General features: G+C 39.7%; 1 protein-coding gene across 9 annotated transcripts in view; it reads right to left on the bottom strand.

Moving 5' to 3' along the window:
- Nucleotides 1-20,092, bottom strand: part of LOC129723978 (nucleolysin TIAR) — a 1,146,678-nt gene that overhangs the window by 410,379 nt on the left and 716,207 nt on the right. The gene's annotated exons all lie outside the window — the stretch shown is intronic.

Genomic DNA, 20,092 nt, shown 5'->3' with positions numbered 1-20,092 from the left:
AAAAAGAAAAGAAAAAGAGGGAGAGAGGAGAAAAAAGAACGAAAGTTGCAGAATAGTTTTTGTTTGGTTTCGTTTCGCTCGGATATGTTTCCCCGAGATATGGGGCGAAAAACTATATGCAAAAGTTGTATCTTGGTGCAGTTCTAATTTGGGGAAAAATCGGATGCATATTTGATAGACAGCAAACTCGTTAACAAGTGCCAAAAGCTTACGCTTGGAAAGAAAAATGAAAAACCTGCTCACGGAAAGAAAGGTTTCGGAAAAAAAATTGTATTACAGAAGTTTTTTTTTTCATTTGAAATAGAATCAAGAGTGAGAGATTCACTAGACTAGATTAACACTTACCTGGGAAGGAAACAAAAAATTGAGAGGGGAAAAAATTGAAGAAAGGAATGGCTTTTTTTCTGCTCGACTATAAATAAGCAAGGTTCGTATCTACGATCAAAGTTCGACCGGGGACAAAACATCCTAACATGCCAATTTCGTTCGACCGGGCCCCGCCTACTTCGTCGTCACCGGCAAGCAGCCAGTAGAAGCAGCCTATCAATTGTGCGCTTTTAGCGATGAGACGAAAAATGGGCAAAAGCTGATGTTATCTTTAATGAACATCAGAATATCGAAAACCGGCAGCGGAAACGCAGCCCGTGGTCGTGGCAGACCGGCCTTTCCCAACAGTCATGGCTTGCTGTGTGGACAAAGGGGTAGATTCGAGCGGCCGAACACGAAGTCTGCAACATACGAGCCATGCTAAGTCGGCTACTTGATTGCCGATGGCTGACTGTGATGGAAATCGTAATATATATGTATGTGTGTGTATGTTTGTGCGTGTGCTAAAGGCTTTCGAGGCTGGTGAAGAACTCGAAAGTGAAGCCACCGTTAGTAGAACATGTTATAAATGTGATGGGAAGCTCGCCGTCAAACGCCGACCGACGACGACGCGAACCGTTTTGTTCGATGTTGTCTCCGAGACTTCGGAAGGATGGAAGCACACGTCTTTGCTGCAGTTTAACGATACTAATTATTTACGAGGCCATAATACCGGAATAATTCCCCCGGCATACGTTTTATAACCGTACTTTCAACGGTTGCTTGCATCACTATCGAAGCAGCTTTTATGTGTCTTGTTGAAGTAGATAATTTAGCAAAAATAAGTCTGATTTAGAATTCGTTAAATAATGTACGTTGCCATGTGAGGTTGCAAGGGAGTTTCATTTGTCGAATTGCGTTAAATCGCCATCCACTTAATTTATTCATTGAAAACACGAGATGAAATCTTGTATCTCCAAATTGTTGTTTTTAGGAGTAAATTTGTTTTACTTTTGTACGGAACAATCATTTCTGATTTGAATTGTTTTCACTTAAAAAAATAGAATGGAAAAATATAACAAGAACAGTAGCGCCCTGATAAAATTTTAATGGCCCTGTTTACTAATCCGAGCCGAAAATACTCTACTTTAGAATTCAAACTAGAACTCAGAGCTACACCGGACGCTACATACAACCGTGGAAAAAGCACCATGAAAGAGATATGTGCTGTTTTCTTATTCGTTGCGTGCCGATCCGAAGACGAGCATCGAACTCCGGTTGGGTAAAGTACGCACCGCTCTTAGTACTGTACGTGCTTTACCAAATTTACTGTCGCCGGTGCTAGCATTTTTTATTCCAAGATATCAGTTTCAATAACTTTCTCACAGCAGATCGTTAAATTGTCTGTGGCAAGAGGCTGTTACCAACTTTTCAGAAAAACCTCATTTTCGAGACATCAAACTAGTCTAGGCTCATGGTAGCAAACAATAGTTGGGACGAGAAGATAATAGTTCAGCCTCTTTTTTATGCCTTTTCGGAAAGTTTTACAAGGAATAGACAAAACTATTGGGACAGGCATAACTTTGTCAATTTTTAAAAATAGCTGGAAACTAGGGAATATTTCCAGTAAAAACCTGTTGCGTCGAAATTGATTCATTTTGCGTGAAGTTATGGACATTTTGAAATTTACAAAATTTCCCGACGTTTCGGTCATTTTTGACGATCTTTCCCTAAGCAAACTAGATAAAAAGTTAAAGGGTATGTGCTTGAGTGCACAAACGTAGGCTTGACGTTCGACTATTGTGAGTGTGAAGATTTAATTCTGCCATAGCCATAGTATATAACACACACCAAACGTACAAATACCAAACACAACAATTCATGAACACTACACAAAAAAACACATACACCTTTCATAAACCATAGCATACAAACTAATAGGAAAAATAATTAACTTGTTGCCTATAAAAGTATTCTGTCATGAATAAATTTACCTCGGATGAATGCATTTTTGCACACACATACACGTTATACACCCACGCAACTTACACACACACACACACATACACACACCACTTACAAACACACGCCACTTACACACATACACGCACACACGCCGCTCACACATACACACACACGCCACTCACACATACACACACGTTACTCACACATACACACACACACTTACATTCACACACACACACACGCATTCACACACGTCACTCACAACACACATTCACACACACACACAAACATTGACACACACACACACACAAACATTGAAACACACACATACACACACACACACACACATACATTCACACATACATTCACACACACATTCACACACACATTCACACACATTCACACACACACACATACATAGACACACACACACATTCACACACACATACATACACACACCCACACACACATATACACACGCTAACGCTACTCATACACACATACACACGCTAACGCTACTCACACACACACACACATACACGCGCGCTAACGCTACTCACACACGCACACACATACACACGCTAACGCTTCTCACACACACACATACACTCACCAACGCTACTCAGACACACACACACTTGGTATACGACACACTATACCTCTTGTATGTTTTAGCTTTCCAACGGTATATTAACTATTGAAATCGGAACAGTTGTTTGAGCGCTATTCGCATCTAAAATCTTCCATTCCGCCAGCCAAAAACGTTACATGTTCAATCCAGTTTTCCCAGAAGGTACCTTAGTATAGTGAAGAAAGACGTAGTCCCACGTCAAAAAAGAATTGGCATGAACAATTTTTACACTCATCAACCAAAAGAATTGTTGAATTTGAATGCATTCTATTCGTCAATTTGGTAAAACTAATGCCAATCTCATGGTTAATTTCAAGTTCTTATGCAAACAAAGGATAATTTAAAATGGTTTCCGTTTCAATAATTATATAAAAATATTAAGCCGTTCGATTGTTAGGAATGGTTGCAGGATTGATTTTTCATTTGACACACCTATTTTTTTCAGGGTAAAAGAGGTAACAGCTTCCGTTATTTTGGAATTGAGAGTATGATGAGCTGTGTTTCATATAGAAGATTGATCTCCAATAATTTCATGATTTGAAATTTTTCGTACGGTGTTATGGCACTTTAACTTTCTGAAAGAACACTCAAAGGAATGACCAGCGAGCAGTGCTCACAGCAATTCTATGCAAAAAGATTCTATCTGCAAATTTTGGCGTAGGACTACGTCTTACAACAGCATACTAAGGGGTACAAATAGAAAAAAAAACGAAACATAGAGAGCGTTTCGAAAATTGCCTACTTTGGAATGCTTGAAACCCAGTCAGTTTTCAACGAATTTTCTTTATTCTCGCATCAAGATTAGCTGTGCATCCATCAAAATGCGGAAAATTGAGATTTTGTGATGCTTACTATTGTACTATTGAAAAATGTAGAGCCTTGTTGAACCAGCAGAACAGCAGCTGATTTTTGTGCAGCAAGCCTTAGTAGGCGAATCATTCGATCGCAGCATTCCACACGGACCAACCGGCGGACCGCAGCACTACATAGCATTGCTGAACATGTGTGGGAGTTTAAGTAATTTTGTCCGTATTTGTCCCGTTTCTTTTAATTTCAGTTAAATTTCTCAGAATTTTTATATGGTCTCTTTTAAAGAATACGACAAAATTATAAACTTTGAGATATAATTATACTTATTTGCCGAAAAATGCAGTTTCATTTTTTAAATGCAAAAATATAAATCTTGCAAACACTGTCGCATCTTTTTTCCAAAAATTTAACAATGTATCAGTTTCAAGACATTATGTATTTGTAGGCATAAAGATTTTTGACGAAATATGGCACTTTTATCAAGAAACGAATGATCCCATGTAGCGGGGGGTTCTCTAGTTGGTGCCAAAAATGGCATTTTTGCATGGTGATCTTATATGAACAATTACCAAAGCTTGAAACAAATCCGAGAAGATTTTTGACATGATGTGTGCACACCTTAGATGGAATGCCCCATATTCATGTTCATGTTATTTCATTTAATGGAGACGCATAGTAGTTATGGGACGCATCAAAGTTTAGAAAAATTCTATTTCCAAAATCAAAAACTTCGCATCCATGGAAATTAGTTATTTTATGTAAACTTTACTGGAGAATACAAAAATGAAACAAAAGAGGTAGTGTTTGGGTCTTAAACCCTTCAAAACGGCAAAAAATGGTATGCATCATTATTTCCACATAATTATTATTATTATTGGAAATACTGTTTAATATTTTTCTTTAAAAGTTTTACTAATCACCACTAGTATAATGTTAGAATGTTCAAAATCGGATAAGCGGTTCAAAAGCATTTTTTTTTAAATTGAAAACTTTTAAAAAGTCGATTCTTGAGCAACTCTAAGACAGTTAAAAAATCGGCCTCCCTTTCTTACTTTTATCCTTGTTCTGGTTCTGGTTCTGGTTCTGGTTCTGGTTCTGGTTCTGGTTCTGGTTCTGGTTCTGGTTCTGGTTCTGGTTCTGGTTCTGGTTCTGGTTCTGGTTCTGGTTCTGGTTCTGGTTCTGGTTCTGGTTCTGTTTCTGGTTCTGGTTCTGGTTCTGGTTCTGGTTCTGGTTCTGGTTCTGGTTCTGGTTCTGGTTCTGGTTCTGGTTCTGGTTCTGGTTCTGGTTCTGGTTCTGGTTCTGGTTCTGGTTCTTGTTCTTGTTCTTGTTCTTGTTCTTGTTCTTGTTCATGTTATTGTTTGAATTCTAGTTCAAGTTTTTGTTAAGGTTCATGTACATGCAAATGTTCAGTTCTTTGTTCGAACTTATGCTTAAGTTGTTTCAAAACTGTTTGTCGCCTATTCTGATATTAAAAAGCGTGGGTTTTTATATTCAGTTAGGCCTTTCAAAGTATTTTTAGTTGTTCTCAGTGAAATTTGAAAACATTTCTAGGTAACTCTGAGCTTAATTTGGAATCTTTACCGGGCGTTCGATTATTTTGTTGTTATTGTTTTATAGAAAGGTTTTTCGGATCTTTTCTGGAAAACAACTCTTCTGCAGTTCTGAACTCCATTTGAGAAAGTCTTTTGACGTAGAACTATGTTTTTCCATAGTCTACCACATAAAAGTGTACATTGAATATATGTTAATAGAAAACTTGTCCAGTTTTAAATGCTGATAAGTCGGCTTGTTTTCAAACGATTATTTTACTCTTGCAGCAATCGATTAGAAAATTATGCACGCATTCGCTCAAATGCTAAAAATTTTTGGTTGATTTTGTAAATTAATGTAATATTGAAAATTATCAAGCCTAAGTGAATCGAAAATTATGAAAAAGGTCGACAGGATAATGTACCTCGTTAGTCGAGAATGCACTCTTTGGGTTATAAAACAGCCTCTTTTTGGTCAAACTAATAACATTCTTCTGTATGATGGTGGGACGAATCCGCGGTCCTACATTAGCAGTAGTGTAGCGAGTTGTGGCAGTATCAGCTGGCTTTCCGAATTTGCTTCCGGCTCAAATAAATCACTTGTCAGTTGGTCACATATCTCAGCAGCAGCGCGGTAGCAGCAAACGTTTCGATTTACCGGTTAAAGGCTTCGGACTTTTTCCCCGCGTTAAAAGTTTGCCGTTTTTTGGCTACAACGAAGCAAGTATTCTGTGCTGGATCCTAGCAATCTAAATCTGCCGTGACCGGCTAATTTACTAAGTGTGAAAACAACTTTTACAGTGTTTTGTCGGAGTGCCTCTATTCCTTCATTTGCGGAGCAGCGAATTGTTCTTCTCAAGGCATACAAACAAGTAATTGGAGATAATTCATTTTTTCGAAGTTGAGACCTAGATTTTAAAAGTAAATGATTTCTTTTTGTTCAGGCAGTGATTTCGTATTTTCGTATGCTTAATTCGCATAAGCCTTGAAATTAAAAACAACTGCAATAAAATTCGTAAATATTACATTTCACTCAAAATGTTGGAACGGCTCAACATGTTTTCATGCAAATATGGGAATGAGAAAATTTACACAGGGGCTTGACCTATTATATTATGTCTGACAATGACGCATTATACGACCTTAAGCTTAACTGGAGATATTTTTAGGTTTTTTTCCTGGCCTGTAGAATTATTTTTCGGCGATCATTTCATGTTTTTGGATACAATTTAGTATCTTTAGAAGTATTTTCCTATTTCTTCCTTGACAAATTTTAAGCTCGAATCGGAGTAACTCCTGGCTTTTGGAAGCGTTTTCGACGATTCTGAGCTATTTGATTTGGGAGGAGTCCTGTTGTGATCTCCTCTGGCCTCATGCAACGATTCATTGGAACTTATTTTTGATCCCATAAAACTTATTCTGGAGTCCAAAAATAAAAATATGATTCCGAACCATATTTGGTATCATGTTTAGGTTTGTTGGCCTGACTTTTGAAGGCGTTTTCTCGACTATGTTTTCTCCCGGTTCTGAGTTTCATTTGGGATATTTTTCGTATTTCTGGTCTAGAAATTGTTTCCGAATATTTTCAACCTAATTTTTTTTTATTGTTCTTTTCTTCCTTTTCTGACAAACGAGGCATTTTTCCAAGATTATGGGTTTGGTTTGAAAATTATCTATCCTGGTATTCAAGGCAATTCGGGATTATTTTCAGTGACAGCATTGTCTGTCTTTCAGATGCGTTTATTGGTAAGTACGAGTTAAAAAGTGGAATAACTTTTTGGGAATTTTTGGCCGAGAAAAATCTTCTGCAGATCTCCAGAGTTAGTCGAAATTTTAAAAAATCTAAGTTTTCCAAAGAAACAACAAACAAGGTCTTAACGAAGGCCATTAAAATTAAGTCGAAACGTTGAGAAAAATTTACACTTTTCAAGTTGAAAATAATGACAAAGTTTCATGGTCTTGTTGTTCAGAAAATCAATAAAAATCTTACTGTCAATTTCATATCTTTTTTACTGAATGTGTTGTATGTGCAATTTTTTTCCTTTTGCATTTTTTAAAAGCTTCAACTGACTGTAATGTCCCAATGGGTACCAAACCTTATAACTTTTACTTTTTCAATATTGATGTTTCAAGGTTTAGAACATTTTCTACTGTAAGAATGTTTATTTTAGAACAAAAACAGTGAAATAAATGTCTAGCTCGAGAAAAAAAAGTAGGAGGGTGGTATTCAAGACACGACCGCATGACGTTGACTACCGTATTCTTAAAAAAAAAATATTCCATTGAAGCAAATAGTATAGGGAATTGCAACGCTTCTTTTACAAAACTTCTGTAACAAAATTTCGAGGCTCCAAAAGGTACCAGTTTCCGATTATTTTCGTCCAGAATTCCAGCCATTTTAGTATTTTGCAGTAGCCATTTATTACTAACAGCCACCAGCATAACGGGTGAAACCGGCACGAGATGACCGGTACTATTTTGTCTTTCCTCCTTTCAGCTGCTAACACCTAGCGCTGTCGTGAAATTAACATCAACATGAACATGCATTTTTGCAAGGTTTTTTTTCCGCTAGCAACAGCAATTGTAAAACATAAAATTCAACTAACCGCTTCTATTATAAAACTGCGAGGCACCAAAAGGTGCCAGTTGCCGATTTCTTGTTTACTGGTTTTCGTCCAGAATTCCAGCCATTTTAGTACTTTGCAGTAGCCACCAGCATCACGGATCAAACCGGCACGAGATGACCGGTACTATTTTGTTTTTCCTCCGAGCGTCCGTATGTATCCGGTACGGTTTAATAATGAAACTGATGGAGTGAAATGTTCGAACGATACGTTTTATACCAAGGCTTCGTCAGATAAATAGAAAGAGGGATGGGCTACATAGATGATGAAATGGCAGAGACAAATGTTTCTTGAAAGCTGCGCCGGCCGCTGTCGTAATATTAACACCAACACAAACATGCATTTTTGCAAGGTTTTTTTCCGCTAGCAGCAGCATTTGGTAAAACAGAAAATTCAATTAGCCGCTTCTGTAACAAAATTTAGAGGCACCAAAAGGTGCCAGTTGCCGATTATAGTTTCCTGGTTAGTCCGTCCAGAATTCCAGCCATTTAAGTGTTTTGCAGTAGCCATTTACTACTAAAGCCACCAGCATTACGGGTGAAACCGGCACGAGATGACCGGTACTATTTTGTATTTCCTCCTTTCAGCTGCTATCACCTAGCGTCCGCATGTCACTGGTGCGGTTTTGGAATCAGAATGATGGGGCGCCGGCCGCTGTCGTAAAATTAACACCAACAAAAAGATGCATATTTGCAAGGTTTTTTCCGCTAGCAGCAGCATTTTGTAATAAAACAGAAAATTCAATTAGCCGCTTCTGTAACAAAATTTCGAGGCACCAAAAGGGGCCAGGTGCCGAATATATCCATTTTTTTGGTCAGTCCGTCCAGAATTCTTTCAAGATAGCGTCCGTATGTAGCCGGTACGGTTTAGTAATGAAACTGATGGGGTGAAATGTTCGAACGGTACGTTTTATACCAAGGCTTCGTCAGATAAATTAAAAGTGGGATGGGCTACGCAAATTATGGAATGGAAGAGACAAATGTTTCTTGAAAGCTGCGCCGGCCGCTGTCATAATATTAACACCAACACAAACATGCATTTTTGCAAGGTTTTTTCCGCTAGCAGCATCATTTGGTAAAACAGAAAATTCAATTTGCCGCTTCTGTAACAAAATTTAGAGGCACCAAAAGGTGCCAGTTGCCGATTATATTTTCCTGGTTAGTCCGTCCAGAATTCCAGCCATTTAAGTGTTTTGCAGTAGCCATTTACTACTAAAGCCACCAGCATTACGGGTGAAACCGGCACGAGATGACCGGTACTATTTTGTATTTCCTCCTTTCAGCTGCTATCACCTAGCGTCCGCATGTCACTGGTGCGGTTTTGGAATCAGAATGATGGGGCGCCGGCCGCTGTCGTAAAATTAACACCAACAAAAAGATGCATATTTACAAGGTTTTTTCCGCTAGCAGCAGCATTTCGTAACAAAACAGAAAATTCAATTAGCCGCTTCTGTAACAAAATTTCGAGGCACCAAAAGGGGCCAGGTGCCGAATATATCCATGTTTTTGGTCAGTCCGTCCAGAATTCTTTCAAGATAGCGTCCGTATGTAGCCGGTACGGTTTAGTAATGAAACTGATGGGGTGAAATGTTCGAACGGTACGTTTTATACCAAGGCTTCGTCAGATAAATTAAAAGTGGGATGGGCTACGCAAATTATGGAATGGAAGAGACAAATGTTTCTTGAAAGCTGCGCCGGCCGCTGTCATAATATTAACACCAACACAAACATGCATTTTTGCAAGGTTTTTTCCGCTAGCAGCATCATTTGGTAAAACAGAAAATTCAATTTGCCGCTTCTGTAACAAAATTTAGAGGCACCAAAAGGTGCCAGTTGCCGATTATAGTTTCCTGGTTAGTCCGTCCAGAATTCCAGCCATTTAAGTGTTTTGCAGTAGCCATTTACTACTAAAGCCACCAGCATTACGGGTGAAACCGGCACGAGATGACCGGTACTATTTTGTATTTCCTCCTTTCAGCTGCTATCACCTAGCGTCCGCATGTCACTGGTGCGGTTTTGGAATCAGAATGATGGGGCGCCGGCCGCTGTCGTAAAATTAACACCAACAAAAAGATGCATATTTGCAAGGTTTTTTCCGCTAGCAGCAGCATTTTGTAATAAAACAGAAAATTCAATTAGCCGCTTCTGTAACAAAATTTCGAGGCACCAAAAGGGGCCAGGTGCCGAATATATCCATTTTTTTGGTCAGTCCGTCCAGAATTCTTTCAAGATAGCGTCCGTATGTAGCCGGTACGGTTTAGTAATGAAACTGATGGGGTGAAATGTTCGAACGGTACGTTTTATACCAAGGCTTCGTCAGATAAATTAAAAGTGGGATGGGCTACGCAAATTATGGAATGGAAGAGACAAATGTTTCTTGAAAGCTGCGCCGGCCGCTGTCATAATATTAACACCAACACAAACATGCATTTTTGCAAGGTTTTTTCCGCTAGCAGCATCATTTGGTAAAACAGAAAATTCAATTTGCCGCTTCTGTAACAAAATTTAGAGGCACCAAAAGGTGCCAGTTGCCGATTATAGTTTCCTGGTTAGTCCGTCCAGAATTCCAGCCATTTAAGTGTTTTGCAGTAGCCATTTACTACTAAAGCCACCAGCATTACGGGTGAAACCGGCACGAGATGACCGGTACTATTTTGTATTTCCTCCTTTCAGCTGCTATCACCTAGCGTCCGCATGTCACTGGTGCGGTTTTGGAATCAGAATGATGGGGCGCCGGCCGCTGTCGTAAAATTAACACCAACAAAAAGATGCATATTTGCAAGGTTTTTTCCGCTAGCAGCAGCATTTCGTAACAAAACAGAAAATTCAATTAGCCGCTTCTGTAACAAAATTTCGAGGCACCAAAAGGGGCCAGGTGCCGAATATATCCATGTTTTTGGTCAGTCCGTCCAGAATTCTTTCAAGATAGCGTCCGTATGTAGCCGGTACGGTTTAGTAATGAAACTGATGGGGTGAAATGTTCGAACGGTACGTTTTATACCAAGGCTTCGTCAGATAAATTAAAAGTGGGATGGGCTACGCAAATTATGGAATGGAAGAGACAAATGTTTCTTGAAAGCTGCGCCGGCCGCTGTCATAATATTAACACCAACACAAACATGCATTTTTGCAAGGTTTTTTCCGCTAGCAGCATCATTTGGTAAAACAGAAAATTCAATTTGCCGCTTCTGTAACAAAATTTAGAGGCACCAAAAGGTGCCAGTTGCCGATTATAGTTTCCTGGTTAGTCCGTCCAGAATTCCAGCCATTTAAGTGTTTTGCAGTAGCCATTTACTACTAAAGCCACCAGCATTACGGGTGAAACCGGCACGAGATGACCGGTACTATTTTGTATTTCCTCCTTTCAGCTGCTATCACCTAGCGTCCGCATGTCACTGGTGCGGTTTTGGAATCAGAATGATGGGGCGCCGGCCGCTGTCGTAAAATTAACACCAACAAAAAGATGCATATTTGCAAGGTTTTTTCCGCTAGCAGCAGCATTTTGTAATAAAACAGAAAATTCAATTAGCCGCTTCTGTAACAAAATTTCGAGGCACCAAAAGGGGCCAGGTGCCGAATATATCCATTTTTTTGGTCAGTTTGTCCAGAATTCTTTCAAGATAGCGTCCGTATGTAGCCGGTACGGTTTAGTAATGAAACTGATGGGGTGAAATGTTCGAACGGTACGTTTTATACCAAGGCTTCGTCAGATAAATTAAAAGTGGGATGGGCTACGCAAATTATGGAATGGAGAGACAAATGTTTCTTCAAAGCTGCGCCGGCCGCTGTCATAATATTAACACCAACACAAACATGCATTTTTGCAAGGTTTTTTCCGCTAGCAGCATCATTTGGTAAAACAGAAAATTCAATTTGCCGCTTCTGTAACAAAATTTAGAGGCACCAAAAGGTGCCAGTTGCCGATTATAGTTTCCTGGTTAGTCCGTCCAGAATTCCAGCCATTTAAGTGTTTTGCAGTGGCCATTTACTACTAAAGCCACCAGCATTACGGGTGAAACCGGCACGAGATGACCGGTACTATTTTGTATTTCCTCCTTTCAGCTGCTATCACCTAGCGTCCGCATGTCACTGGTGCGGTTTTGGAATCAGAATGATGGGGCGCCGGCCGCTGTCGTAAAATTAACACCAACAAAAAGATGCATATTTGCAAGGTTTTTTCCGCTAGCAGCAGCATTTCGTAATAAAACAGAAAATTCAATTAGCCGCTTCTGTAACAAAATTTCGAGGCACCAAAAGGGGCCAGGTGCCGAATATATCCATTTTTTTGGTCAGTCCGTCCAGAATTCTTTCAAGATAGCGTCCGTATGTAGCCGGTACGGTTTAGTAATGAAACTGATGGGGTGAAATGTTCGAACGGTACGTTTTATACCAAGGCTTCGTCAGATAAATTAAAAGTGGGATGGGCTACGCAAATTATGGAATGGAAGAGACAAATGTTTCTTGAAAGCTGCGCCGGCCGCTGTCATAATATTAACACCAACACAAACATGCATTTTTGCAAGGTTTTTTCCGCTAGCAGCATCATTTGGTAAAACAGAAAATTCAATTTGCCGCTTCTGTAACAAAATTTAGAGGCACCAAAAGGTGCCAGTTGCCGATTATAGTTTCCTGGTTAGTCCGTCCAGAATTCCAGCCATTTAAGTGTTTTGCAGTAGCCATTTACTACTAAAGCCACCAGCATTACGGGTGAAACCGGCACGAGATGACCGGTACTATTTTGTATTTCCTCCTTTCAGCTGCTATCACCTAGCGTCCGCATGTCACTGGTGCGGTTTTGGAATCAGAATGATGGGGCGCCGGCCGCTGTCGTAAAATTAACACCAACAAAAAGATGCATATTTGCAAGGTTTTTTCCGCTAGCAGCAGCATAAACATCGGAAACAGAAAGTGACAACAACAATAACAACAAAGTCAGATCGATTGTATCCGTTAGTGTCGACTGTGCTTGGGAAGAGAGGTAGTGATTGGCTGCGCGGTATGATTTAGACAATCGATATTAATTACCAATTTTTCAATAGTGTATCTCAAACAATAGTTTGTTTTTGTTACATAAATTTAACCGTAAAAGAATTTCTGATCGATTGATGCCAAAACCTCGAAAACCTGATTATAGATGACTGCAAAATAAGCGCTCAAAACCTGACCACTTTTCTCTGGTTTTCCCTGGTTGAATTACTAGATTTTTAAATTCAGGGGCCTAACTTCGATATAGACGTTAGTCAACGTCAAAAGAATAATTGTATTTATAACACAATAACGACAAACTTGTTACTTTTTAGAAATCCTTCAATTTGCTCTCAATGGTAATTCTTCATATTTACCAGCCATAATAAAATTAGGAAAAGATAATTCTAAAATTCGCTAGGTTAACTTGCTATTTACTCTCTTTTACGGACTTTCGGAGAAGCAGATCGCCGCTGCCAAAAAGTGAAATAGAACCTTCAAATCAAATCGCCCAACCGCGTTAACGCGATTCCATTAACCGGTTCGGAGGCAAGCAAAATAGACCGGGCGGTGGCGCGGCACTGCAAACAAAAGTAGGCCATTTTCTCGAAAATCCAACGTCAAAGTCTCCTTAGGTCGGCGCAGTATTGTTTTTTCCTCCCCTTCTGTTTCCTAATTTTTGGAGCGACCTAACAAGAACAAATAAAAGTGAGCCGAAGCGAACCGGGTAAACAACAGCCGCCGAGAATAAAGACAAACACAAACCCAGGGAGCGGGTTTCCCACCTTCGTGCGCATTGAGCCGGAAATTTTAAATTCGAAATGAATACATATTTAATGAACTCCTAACTGGCAGCCCACGGAGGAAAGAGATTGCACGGGGCGATTAAGGTGTAGTAAGGTGCGACCGGTGTTGGGAATTCAGGTAACGCCACCGGTTGTGCCTTGAGATCCATGATTGGCATTTTGAAGTTTATGTAGAACTCTGCGAACTGATGCGGCTGAAGGAGGACAGGGAGGCACAGGCAGGTGGTGTGGTGTGAATAAAGGAGCATTAGGAGTGGAAGCAATTATTGTAATGGCTGCCATTTGGAGGGCTTTTGCGGATAGATGTTATCTCTGTAATTGATTGTAGGATGGATGTGAGGATTATACTCAGAGTGTAAACATTACACTGCTGGTAGCGCTTAGAGGCAATTTTTCACACGACGATGTTAGTGACTTAACACGATAGCTTAGGGAATTGATTTACTGTCTATTATAATTCTCTAACATTGTTTGCTGTACGGTTTCAGCATCAGCAAATTTTCAACAGTACGTAAAGAGTTCACATATTGCATCTTTTGTGTCATAAACTGAAATAATTTCCCAAATCCCTACGGCCTGCTGTGATTACACACCTTGCTGAAATTGCGTATGAAACACACCTTCGTCGGTTACCAGCTGCCGCCCTGCAATCGTCTGCTATTCATGCCCATTCTCACGGCCTACTAATCCAATTCTCCCAGCGCTCTGAAATATTCATTAACTACCGCAGCCCCAGGACCGCTACAACCCGACTTTTCCCCACCTCGGTGGGGCTTTCACCCGAAATAAAAGGAAAACAAGAATGTTCATGAAAAGAGATGAGAATGGAGACCCTTCCTTCTCCTCCCACACCAACACACACACACACACACTGGCAGCATCCCTCAGGTCACGTAACATGCAAGCTGCTCTCGGGTGTGCAACCTATTCACTCGAGCGAAGGACGGCCTCCGAAAGTCGAGAAAATAATTTATTAACCTGCAAAACACTTTCGACCTGCTCATATTTTTCCCCTTCATAAACCTCAACCTGTTTCTTTGCGGCGGCGGGGATGAGAAACCGACGCCACGGCCGCCGTCATCATCATGTGTCTGTACGGCGGCGTCCATTCAGTTTCCAGCAGCAGCAGCCCAACACAACGGTAGAAAAAAGAAATGCCACAGCCAGAAACTAATTATGTTCCAGCTGGTTTCTTATTCGACTTTGTCTTGCTTGTTGGTACCGTTAGTAGGTATAGTACTCTTCTTGGTATAGTAGCGGGAGTAGTAGGCCATTATTTATGCCCTGGACGCGTGCCTTCAGTTTATATAACCACATTTCCGCTTATACGTGATAATTTATCATATTTCTTGCACCACCATGGCATGCTAGATTCTATCCCCATCCGCAGCCTACCGAAGCGCGCTCGTTGAATCATAGCATCATAGCAGTCCAAATTTGTAATTCAATAATTCATCGAGTGCAGCGCAGTGCTGCTGCTACTGCTGCTTCCACTCTGGGAAGAGAGAAGTTTCCTTGATTGGCATGCTTCAGCGAAAACTTTTGCCGGAAGAGAAGTACTGCTGCACATCTTAACCGCTATTTGCCTTTGGCTAACAAAAATCTAATTCCGACATTGACGTCGGCGTCGTTGGTTTGCGTTTTTTTTTGTTTGTATGCCGGATCATCATCGTGGCGGTGGCGGTGGCAGCATGCCGAGAGATGAGGTGATGACTTGGTGCAGTCAGGGCTAACGGCTGCATTTGACTTTTGTCGACGCGCTGATGATGATGATGATGGGAGGGATGCAGTATTTTTCCGGATCGAAAAATTATCGCTCATCTTTTGGATCTGCCGCGGGAGTGGGTTCCATCCTACATCGGATCCGCGCAGGGTTGCGGAATTTTGGAATGAAATGTGAACTTTTGAAGCATTTGTTTCTTCGTAGTATTACAGATATAACAACAAGGCGCTTAATATGTTGACATATTTTTTATTATTTTCACAATCTTTGTAATCAGTCAAGAATCATTTGAGAATTATTTTTAAAATCTTTATGACATCATTATGGGACCATTTGAAAATCTTTTTAAATTTCTTTGAGAATCATTAAAAAAACCTTGAGAGTTATAGAAATAATCAATTTAAAATCATTCACAGTTCATTTTAGAACCAGTTTTGAGTCTTTTAAGAATATATTTAGAATCGCTTCAAAAGCATTTCTCAATAATTTGATATTCGTTTCATAATTATGTAGAAATCTTTTAATATATAATTATTTCCGAATAATTTTAGAAACACTTTGGAGTAATTTTAAAAAGATTCGAGAATTATTCAGAATCATCAAAGGAATATTCTGCAGTGTTTTTTGAAGAATTTTTGAATCGTTCTAGTAGAATTTTTGAAATCATTGTTTTATCATTCCACAATTTATTTGGAGCTTTTTAAGAATCATTTTGTTTATATTTATTGCATTATTTCAAGAAATAAGCTGTTAATGTCGTTGGGATCGACCTGGACAGTGTAAGTTAGGCGACGAAAGTATTTCGGGGCAGTCATGAACACTCAGCAGGATTGTGTTGGTCATATAGCGAAATCCTGCCGTCGTTGCAAAAGTGATGTGAGACCAAATAATGAACATTCCTCCACGGCTACATAGGGGAACCGCTCCCATATTCATCTCAGTACCGATATTCATCTCATCACGCCTTTTTGACCAATGTATCGTCAAATTTTACCATATTTTCAACGTAAAACTTTTAGCCATTTGAGAAAATCGAAAAGCAAATAGATTTACTTTCAAAAATTTGTAGAAATTTGACGGTAAATTAGACAAATGAGAGAAATAAGATGCACCAACCTGTTGAGATGAATAATGGAGCGATTACCCTACGACAAATACGACAGACGAAGCATTTATAGATTGGCTAAATGTAAATTCTAAACATCACAGCTGGTTCTTCATTACACCATGTACCTAGATCTTGGAACTCTTTTTTTCCAATGTTTAGAGTAAGTCCTAATTGTCGATTATTTTTGTTGATAATTACTTTATAGTGTTGTCGGAATGTTAACTAGTCATCCAAAACAACACCAAGGTCAGAAACAACAGTACTTTTTTGCGACACGCTGATAACCGTACATTTTGAAATGCTGTTAGTCGTACTGTTATAATCACACCAATTCGCAAACAGGTTAAGCAGCTGTTGTTGTTTCAGGCAGTTAGTGTCTATGCATCATAGGTCCTAAAAGGCTGCCCTGAGGTACCCTTGAATTATTCCGAAACAAAATCAAATGTTGTGAAGTGGAAGTATAATTCAGCCCACACAAAGAAGTCATGCCACAATAGTTTTCCATGTTACGCTTGCAACCTATTTTGAAAACAGGGATGATGAAAGACGATTTATAACTTCGAGCTTAGTACAACTACGTATAAGTGTCCAATTGGTAATGCATACGTCTGTAATCGCAGCGTCGTAGTTGCCTCGAAGGAAGTGAAATGCGTCGACGTCGAACTCAATGATAAAAGTCTGTTTTATGTGTTTATGTAAGCTAAGTATCAAGGCAGATGATGAGAGTCAACGATAATAAGGATATCAGATGCAGCAGTTACATCAAAAACAAGACAGGTAATAAATAATGATTGACGAAAATCAGATCAAGCAGGAGAATTGTGATTGTGAACTGAATTGTTTGATACAAGCCATGTGATACCATACCACCTAGAATGCAGGAGCAGAGGAGGGGTGTCAACAATGAAGTAGTTTTCACGTGGGTGCATTGCGTACAAATTTGGTAGAATATAAATACCAACAATTACAACTTTGGAATCATTGGAATCAACTTTTATGCATAACTGTTCAAGCGAACATCTGCGAGTGCTCCACTAATGATTTTAGACTTTTAGAGACCACGAACGTTTTGATAGTAAAGCAGCAAGAGTGCCAGGACAAAGTCATTGATAGACCATGGTCAGTTGATAGACTATGAAAGATAGGACATTGAATAGAGCCGAGAAATCCATAATCTTAACCATAATTCTAACTGGGTTGGGCTGACCCCCGAAATCCAAGAATATAACTGCAGAGCTGTTGCGGAATGAACCAATGTTCGAGATACCAGTATTTGTCATAATATTGTCAATCGCATTAAAACTAAATTAAAAATAAATTAAATTCGCTACAACACACAGTGCACAGTGGTCCAATATGGCAAAAAGTGTAACTTCATCCTAGCTTAAAAGTGTCTTCGGAACAATTGTTGGTATGAATGACCCGCATAATCGCAAATTGTCAAAAAGTATGAAAAGTTTACTATACTAAAAATAAAAAAATAAATAACTTTTTTGTGTTAAGAGATAGAAGAATAGTTTGTTCAGCAAAGTTGTAGAAGATTCAAAAATATGGAACTTTGTTGAACAAATAAAAATCCTATCTTCTTTCGATAGAAAGTTAAAAAGTATATTACATGGACCTAACATAAAAGTTAGTTTTTTGTACTTAACTTTTTTTTCACCTATCGTTTATTTAACACGGCACAAATACATTTTATGTTTAACGGCGCCAATTATATCTAATGACCTAAAATCTTTAAGCAAATTTTTTATCCTCGCTGCCGACTACGAGCTCAAATTAAGTCTACCTTAAAACTAGCATACACTGGGGTCGCTTTTTACGCGGTTGGTTGTACCGCATTTAAAAGATTAGATTAAGCATACTTATACTAAACTTATTTGATACCGCGTACAAATGATCTTCCGAATCGAGTAAAAATAATCCGCGTTATTGTAGAAATGTCCCATTAAAACAACCCGCGTAAAAAGCGACCCCAGTGTATATTTTTCAATCAATGTTTTGTAGTTGAATGGTCGTCTGATGATCGTCGAATGGCCATGAATATGCAGCATGTATGGATTTGTTATGCTAAGCCACGATGCCATGAGCTGGGACAGGGGCCTGTAATCCTCGGGTCCTGGAAGTATTGTGCGGGGTTCAGTTGCTGGTTATGGTTCGTTGTTGTTGTTCGCTGTTGTTCAAGCCAAGATATCACGAAAGGCCTCGGGTTCTCAGGTCCTGGCGGATTCGTGTAGGGTTCAGTTGCTGATTCCAACTAAAATCGAGGTCTATGACGTGTTCTTGCCGTTTTGTTGAATGTGGATGGAAAGGAATGGGACTGGACTGGGGCGTGGATGGGTTTCAGGAAAATGTATATAAGGGACATGTAGGGTAGGTCACGACTCGCCAAGACATCAAGTTATTAATTTAGATCTGGCGTCACGGTGTACAGGGCATAACCAAACAACGTGCTCTATGTCGTGATAACCTTCACCACAGGCACAGATACCACTTTCCCCGAGCCCAACACGACGGAGATGCGCGTTAAATCTATAGTGATTGGACATAAGCCGGGACATCACGCAAATGAAATCCCGACCTACATCCAACCCCTTGAACCACGGGTTCGTCGATACTTTGGGGATTATGGAATGTAACCACCTTCCCAGTTCCTCTCTGGTCCAAGAATTTTGCCAACTGATGATCGTATTCTGACGTACAAATGCGAAAAATTCATTAAAAGCAATTGGTCTTTCATAAATATCACCGTTTGTTGCGCCCACCTTAGCCAAAGAGTCCGCTTTCTCATTGCCCGGTATCGAGCAGTGAGAAGGGACCCACGCTAAGGTAATCTGAGTAGATTTTTCGGATAAAGCACTCAGATGTTCCCGTATTTTCCCCAGGAAATACGGAGAGTGCTTAACATCTTTCATCGATCGGAGAGCCTCAATGGAACTGAGACTGTCCGTAAAGATGAAATAATGGTCCGTGGGCATTTTTTCGATAATCCCTAGGGTGTACTGAATTGCAGCTAATTCTGCGACGTAAACAGAAGCAGGATTATCGAGCTAATGGGAGACGGTTAAATTGTTATTGAAAATACCGAAGCCAGTGGACCCATCGAGAAGTGATCCGTCAGTGTAGAACATATTGTCGCAGTTGATGTTTCGATATTTATTGGAAAAATTTTTGGGGATCTGCTGCACGCGTAAATGATCCGGGATTCCACGAGTTTTTTCTATCATGGATGTATCGAAAAACACAGTAGAATCAAAAGTATTTGATAAGTCGACACGATATGGAATATTCGAAGAAGGGTTAATATTTTGGGACATGTGATTGAAATACAATGTCATAAAACGGGTTTGAGAATTAAGTTCGATTAACCTTTCAAAATTTTCAATCACAGGACGGTTCAAGACCTCACATTTGATAAGAATACGAGAAGACAGGCTCCAGAAGCGGTTTTTCAATGGAAGTACTCCAGCTAAGACCTCCAAACTCATCGTATGGGTCGACTGCATGCAACCCAAGGCGATACGCAAACAACGATATTGTATTCGCTCCAGTTTGATCAAACGTGTGTTTGCTGCGGAGCGGAAGCAGAAACACCCGTACTCAATGACAGACAATATCGTTGTTTG

The sequence above is a fragment of the Wyeomyia smithii genome, chromosome 1 (genome assembly GCF_029784165.1).
Source record: "Wyeomyia smithii strain HCP4-BCI-WySm-NY-G18 chromosome 1, ASM2978416v1, whole genome shotgun sequence".
In the NCBI taxonomy this organism is placed as follows: Eukaryota; Metazoa; Arthropoda; class Insecta; order Diptera; family Culicidae; genus Wyeomyia; species Wyeomyia smithii.
This window is presented reverse-complemented; position numbering and strand designations above follow the sequence as displayed.